This window comes from Phalangium opilio, unplaced genomic scaffold (assembly GCF_054372755.1).
Source record: "Phalangium opilio isolate 3A_F unplaced genomic scaffold, DU_Popi_V2 ptg000090l_1, whole genome shotgun sequence".
Lineage (NCBI taxonomy): Eukaryota > Metazoa > Arthropoda > Arachnida > Opiliones > Phalangiidae > Phalangium > Phalangium opilio.
This window is the reverse complement of record NW_028324195.1, coordinates 2,409,071-2,416,664: the sequence shown is the minus strand read 5'-3', so window position 1 is coordinate 2,416,664 and position 7,594 is coordinate 2,409,071. Positions and strand designations below refer to the sequence as shown.

The window sequence follows — 7,594 nt, the reverse complement described above, 5'->3', positions numbered from 1 at the left end:
CTCCAACAAATAACGTGAGTGAAAGTCTTAACGCAGACTTCAAAGCATTTATTGACAATAAACAATTAAGTGTTATCGAAGTTGTTGTCGCTATCATCAATTATCAACTATCAAAATTGAAAGAGGCTAATCGAGCATATTCAAATATTGGTTCGTATTGTTTAAAAAGTAATTATAGAAACCCACAACTAGAAGGTAACCAAAACCCCGATTTACAAATATTGCCAAAAAAATATCATTGGACCAACAAAGATGTAATTGACAAATTAAGAATGAATCCAGATAATGACACTAGAAAAAGGAAAATGTGTGAAACAACAAATATTGGATATAACGCTTTGGCATCATTGTTAATTACATAAGAGTTAATTACATATGAACCAAAAAGCAAGTGTCACATTGTTAGAAACCCTTATGAGAAGGTTTTCCACGCGGTGGAATTAGGAAAAGATTCTTGCACATGTGGATTAAAAGGCTGTTTCCATACATTTGCTGTAAAGCGATTACTTGGTGAAGTGAGAAACGAATCAATTAATTCCACAGCTCTACTAAAACCAAATATCCCAAGTGGTCGGAAAAAACCTAGGAGGGAAGATTATGACTATTCATTTAGTGCAGCACCTGACTCTACTTATATAGAGCAAAATACTGTTAATGAATTTGAAAGTTTCAGAACAATTGATCTTTCTTTCACAAACGTCGAAAAAGACCTAACACCGCTTGATGAAATGAAAATTGATACTGATTTTGACCAGCACTCACAAGAAAGTGGTTGTGAAAATATATACACTGAACAAGAAAGTGGTTGTGAAAATATATACTCTGAACAAGAAAGTGGTTGTGAAAATATATACTCTGAACAAGAAAGTGGTTGTGAAAATATATACTCTGAACAAGAAAGTGGTTGTGAAAATATATACTCTGAACAAGAAAGTGGTTGTGAAAATATATACACTGAAGTCATTAAATCAGATATTCCATTACCAAGTGAACCTGCCGTCTTACCTGTGCTTAAAAAATCAAACGATTTGAGTTTGAATGAATTTGAAGATAAATTAACCAAAGTTAGAGAAGATAATTCCGAGGACTTCCTTCCGACTTTGGAACATCACGGCTACAAAATGACTCACAGTGAAAATGAAACTTATGTAGTTAGAGATATGCCAAATTTAGATTAAAAAGAAGAGACCATCTTTGTACCACCAAAAACTCAACTTGATAACCTCATTAAGAAGCTTAAGAAGTCTGGTGTGCAGGAAGCGGAAATAATATCTATATCTAGTTCTTCTTCAGAATTTACGTCTTCTGGCACTTCTTCACAAAGTACGAAATCAGCACAAACAACAATGGTTTTAGATTACGAAACTGTACAAGATCTAGTTGCATATGATGATTTCAAAGCAAATGAACAAACAAAGACTCTTGAACTAAACCAACCAGTTAGCAGTTTCCTAATACACAATTGTATGCAAAATTTGGTTAAAGCGCATCATGCAGAAAACCAAGTTCTGGTTGTTGAAAGTGGAATGTTTGTGAACTTGCATAAAGCACTGCATGGCTTTGTTCATAAAATAAGCTGTATTAAAAGCTACTACATGTCCGCATTGAAATATCTGAAATCTAATGAAGCCGCCAATAAAGATGTTTTGGCTGTTTTGTTTCCATTAGATGTTGCGAATAGGTCTGGAAGACACTGGTTCTTAGGATTGATAAATTTTGAGGGAAAAAATTTCCGTTAGAGACGCACTGCACACCAACCCCAATGATATTCGGAAGCACATTAAGACACTTTTAACCTTTGTTATACTAACATTCAACGTCGCAAACTTGAGTTTCAATCGTGACGAGTGGGATTTTGAAGTTAGTGTGGACTGTCCTACGCAAGCGCCAAACAGTAATGACTGTGGTGTATATATTTTGTATTACTTCTCTTCGTTTCTAAAATGTGAAAAAACTACAGTACCATCATCCTCTTTGATGGGCATTTTATGTGAACTCTTTAAAATTTAATGAAAATTTACCCATCACAAGAAAAAAGGAAAACTCTAATATAGATATTTCAGTTCCACAAGCAGTATCATTCCATCTTCGCGTTTGGAAACCAATAATATGCGTTACAGAATCAGAGAATGAAATCAGTACATGGCTACTGAAATATAATAAACAGGCAGAAGTAAAATATGATGGGCAATGCTGACCAGGGTTTGATAAAACTATCCATTATGTGATGTGTATCAGTTGCCGTAAATGGTACCATGACGAATGCGAAAATTTTCCAGCGTACAAAAATATAACGTATTACCGTTGCAATAATTGCCAGGAATAATATTTTTAAATTAAATATGGAAGGAAATATTTTACTAAAGCGACTGCATAGCCTACCATCGTGGGAAATCTTTACACTGAAAATGAGAAACCAGTTAAACGTAGTGTTGGCGGCTGAAATTGAAAGTATCCCTACCGAGCATATCACCCCAGGAACGGAATTGTTGTTAGGTCAACAAAGCTGGCCTTTCCTTCCTAGGAATTTGTACAATCATGTACAAAAAAGTGGAAAGAAAAGATGGATATGAATTCACCTTTAACGGGAAATGTTGACAAATGGTATCGGAAAGACCAGAGGACAACTTTTCGAATAAGATATTTTAGCACCTTTTTTTCTCTCAGCCACATGAAACGCCTTCAGCCTTATTATTATTATTCTTATTTTTTTTTCACTTTAACATTTGTTTGTTAAATATGTTAGTTTTTAATTATTTTTTGGTTTAAATGCTTTTTTATCTATATCACAATGTTGTAACTCTATTATTATTATTATTGTCATATATTTTTTGTTCGGTCTTTAAAGTAAGCGTTACACAATATTGTTCGTGGCTGAGGCTTGAAATTCTTAACTCAATACTCAGGTCAAAGAGATCAATATACTAAGATACTTCAGTTAAGAAAGGTGAAGGCGAGTAGTGTTGTAAAAGTTAGCGCAAAAATAATTTGAGTTTAAAATTTCTGTCTATTGGTTAAGTTTAGGTTAGGTTAAAATAAGTTTCCTAATATAATTATTTAATTATTGCGTGAAGTTTTAACAATCTTGTGAAATGGACGAATGATGCCCTTTGTTTATTTGGTGATACTTTCGAGAGTTTCTCATACTTTCTGGAGACTATAGTTCCGCCAAAATAATTGAAAATGAAATAAACACTGTCATACGAGCATAATCTCGTAAGATTTCATTTGGAAACTAAGTTTTTCGAAATTCATCTAATGAGACTTCATAATAGTAAACCAAGTGAAAGAATTGAAAGACGTTAACGGCCATGGAAGAAAAATACAAGAAAAACCAAGAAAGTGTGTCTAGTGCAATACGCGTATGAACCTTTAAAAAAATAAACAAGCTGAATAATATACATCAAGACAGCGCAAAGTGCAACTACGACGTGAGGCGGATGATTTTCGAGGGAATCGCAATACAACAGTAATTATTTGATGAAATGTTTTGATGGCACAATATCACCCTGGTAGTAATGCATCGTCTGTAGACGCGCATCCCTTCTGAACAATACATACAATGCGCACAACAAGTTACTTGATGAAACCAGGCTCCGGCTTCCCACATCTTAACATAAATCCGTCTGAAATTCCACGAGAACAGAGGTACGAAAAGTGAAATTGTACAATTACAGCTACAGAACTGGCAAAATCAAAGTTTTTGCTGATTATTGAATATACTCGTAATTGTTACAAAATTGTGCATTCATTCATGAGGTTCATTAAGTATATTCAAAACTGAGCGGATTAGTTGGAGTCTCGCCGATTATTTATAATTTATTGCTTATAAATAATAGAAATGAAAATGAAATTTTTCCTGTGTTGCTGTATGACAGTGTTTATATCTATTTCAGATGCTGGGGAAAATTATTTATTTTAAGATTTAAGATGTAGAATTATTTTTCCCATTTTGATCGTATTAATTATATTTATTTAAATGAAATGTTATTGTATTACATTAATTCAAAATTAAACCAATTTTTAAATCATTTTTTTGATTTTTTTAAAATTTCCATTGAGTAAAAATCAAAATGATATGCATGGGTTTCCGAGGGAAAAAATGATAGATTACGATTAGAATTAATTATTAATTAACTTAAGTAATAGTTTCGTACCGTTTCCAATAGGGAAAACTGGATTTTTTCGGAAAATATGAAAATGATATGCAAGAAATTTTGTAAAAAATCAAAACGATATGCATGGGTTTTCTGGGGGAAAAATGATAAATTACCATTAGAATTAATTATTAATTAATTTTAGTAATAGTTTCGTACCATTTCCAATAGGGAAAACTGGATTTTTGGGAAAATATGAAAATGATATGCAAGAAATTTTGTCAAAAATCAAAACGATATGCATGGGTTTTCTGGGGGAAAAATGATAAATTACCATTAGAATTAATTATTAATTAATTTTAGTAATAGTTTCGTACCATTTCCAATAGGGAAAACTGGATTTTTTCGGAAAATATGAAAATGATATGCAAGAAATTTTGTAAAAAATCAAAACGATATGCATGGGTTTTCTGGGGGAAAAATGATAAATTACCATTAGAATTAATTATTAATTAATTTTAGTAATAGTTTCGTACCATTTCCAATAGGGAAAACTGGATTTTTTCGGAAAATATGAAAATGATATGCAAGAAATTTTGTAAAAAATCAAAACGATATGCATGGGTTTTCTGGGGGAAAAATGATAAATTACCATTAGAATTAATTATTAATTAATTTTAGTAATAGTTTCGTACCATTTCCAATAGGGAAAACTGGATTTTTGGGAAAATATGAAAATGATATGGCAAGAAATTTTGTCAAAAATCAAAACGATATGCATGGGTTTTCTGGGGGAAAAATGATAAATTACCATTAGAATTAATTATTAATTAATTTTAGTAATAGTTTCGTACCATTTCCAATAGGGAAAATTGGATTTTTCGGAAAATATGAAAATGATATGCAAGAAAGTTTGTAAAAAATCAAAACGATATGCATGGGTTTTCTGGGGGAAAAATGATAAATTACCATTAGAATTAATTATTAATTAATTTTAGTAATAGTTTCGTACCATTTCCAATAGGGAAAACTGGATTTTTTCGGAAAATATGAAAATGATATGCAAGAAATTTTGTCAAAAATCAAAACGATATGCATGGGTTTTCTGGGGGAAAAATGATAAATTACCATTAGAATTAATTATTAATTAATTTTAGTAATAGTTTCGTACCATTTCCAATAGGGAAAACTGGATTTTTCGGAAAATATGAAAATGATATGCAAGAAATTTTGTAAAAAATCAAAACGATATGCATGGGTTTTCTGGGGGAAAAATGATAAATTACCATTAGAATTAATTATTAATTAATTTTAGTAATAGTTTCGTACCATTTCCAATAGGGAAAATTGGATTTTTCGGAAAATATGAAAATGATATGCAAGAAAGTTTGTAAAAAATCAAAACGATATGCATGGGTTTTCTGGGGGAAAAATGATAAATTACCATTAGAATTAATTATTAATTAATTTTAGTAATAGTTTCGTACCATTTCCAATAGGGAAAACTGGATTTTTTCGGAAAATATGAAAATGATATGCAAGAAATTTTGTAAAAAATCAAAACGATATGCATGGGTTTTCTGGGGGAAAAATGATAAATTACCATTAGAATTAATTATTAATTAATTTTAGTAATAGTTTCGTACCATTTCCAATAGGGAAAACTGGATTTTTGGGAAAATATGAAAATGATATGCAAGAAAGTTTGTAAAAAATCAAAACGATATGCATGGATTTTCTGGGGTAAAAATGATAAATTACCATTAGAATTAATTATTAATTAATTTTAGTAATAGTTTCGTACCATTTCCAATAGGGAAAACTGGATTTTTGTCAAAATATGAAAATGATATGCAAGAAAGTTTGTAAAAAATCAAAACGATATGCATGGGTTTTCTGGGGAAAAAATGATAAATTACGATTAGAATTAATTATTAATTAATTTTAGTAATAGTTTCCTACCATTTCTAAGGGACCTTTTTCGCATTTTCTGACATATGAAATTAGTAGTTCAATACCAAAATGGTAAATTATTAGTGTTCTTATAGTAAAAAGAATATTATAAAAATTTTTACCTTTGAGAAATATTCAAGGAAGTTTTAAGATTAGAAAAGGAAACAAAAAACAACTAATGAATAATTTTTTAACTTAACTCGGTTGTCTTCTTTATAATGGTATCATTTACTTCTAAGCAGACGACGAATGTTATTTACCTTTGACCTTTTATAATTTTTAGTCGATTAGCGAATTATAGTCGAGTTTGTAAAAAGTGATATGCAAGTTTGTAAAATTTGATATGCAAAATAGATTATGGTTTGCAAACCTTTTTCGAGGGGTTCGACGACGCTTGGGTGATATGCAAGTTTGTAAAAAAAGTTTGTAAAAAATTTCTATGCAAATTAGGGTTTCCCCGGAGAAGTAACGAGTTTTTGCTTTCCCGCTGTAAAAGACCTATCGGCTCTGTAAGAAAATTTGAATGCAAGCAACGTCATGGACACTAATACGAATGACAACCCTAAACCAAATCAAGTGTTTCAAGCCCTTCAACAGGTGGTTAGTAATGAAAGCTTTATGAAAGTTTTGGCTGAAACCTTGGTGTCACAAAACCAGCCACCTATGGCGTCCACGCCTAGTTCAACTGTTTCGAACAATGAAAGTATAATGATGTCCCTGGCACAAACTTTAGCAACACAAAGCCAACCGTCGAATACTCAAGCAATAGCTATCGATACAATGATGTTTTCACCCGATCGTCATTCAATGGGCAATCGAACAGGGGAGATTCAAAACCACATGAGAGAACTTTTTCGGCCAAAGCAACCGAAACGTACTGTGGCTGCTAAGTATAATCCTACTGGTTCTTTAATGACAACGAGATCAAGGAAAAAGTAATCAGTTATTCATTCATAATATTATTATCACCAGAAGGTTAAATATTAATGTTTTAGGATGAAACAAGGAGCTACTGCTACAATTACCAACAGATGCCAGACATTTAGAAAGACAGTCATTCTGTTGCAAGGACCAACTTCAAAAGAAATACCAAAAGGTGAAGCTCGAAAATTTCTGTTCAGGAATGGATTTGCAATTGAGGAAGTTCGTTTTGACAAGTCCTGGTCAGCCAACGAAGTATTAGGAAAAATTAGGAACTGTTTCCGTGATGTTTTACCAGAAAGTGTTCAGTAAGTACAAAATTATTATCTTTAATTGAACCTAATTCGACACTTAAACTAAAACCCAACTGCAACAAATTCCGTTTAATTGTAAATAATTTCAACCGAAAGTGTGCAGGTTTTTGAAAAAATTTTGGATACTCTTATTTCAGAATGGAACTACTTCTCATTCTGTTGGTTGTTCCCTACTACCACCAAAAAATGGAAAATAAGGACACACTATTGGATGGGGAATTCGTTCATCGAATATGGAAACAAAAACCATTGTACGTCAGGCCAAGTGAAGAATTAATAGACGATGGTGTTGACAATGTCTTAGATAAA

The 7,594-nt window shown here is 31.6% G+C and overlaps 1 long non-coding RNA gene across 4 annotated transcripts; it reads right to left on the bottom strand.

The window, feature by feature from the left end:
• Nucleotides 1–5,177: 5,177 nt before the first annotated feature.
• LOC149644974 (uncharacterized) lies at nt 5,178–6,404 on the bottom strand. 4 transcript variants are annotated; one of them, XR_016371977.1, is made up of 5 exons: nt 6,060–6,168; nt 5,902–5,993; nt 5,744–5,835; nt 5,585–5,677; nt 5,178–5,518 (listed from the first exon to the last, which is right to left on the bottom strand). It is a non-coding gene; the product is annotated as an uncharacterized LOC149644974 (long non-coding RNA). The 4 variants fall into 4 exon arrangements; XR_016371979.1 differs by lacking the exons at nt 5,585–5,677; nt 5,744–5,835 and adding an exon at nt 6,173–6,404 and having other exon boundaries at nt 6,060–6,087; XR_016371978.1 differs by lacking the exon at nt 5,585–5,677.
• Nucleotides 6,405–7,594: the final 1,190 nt, after the last annotated feature.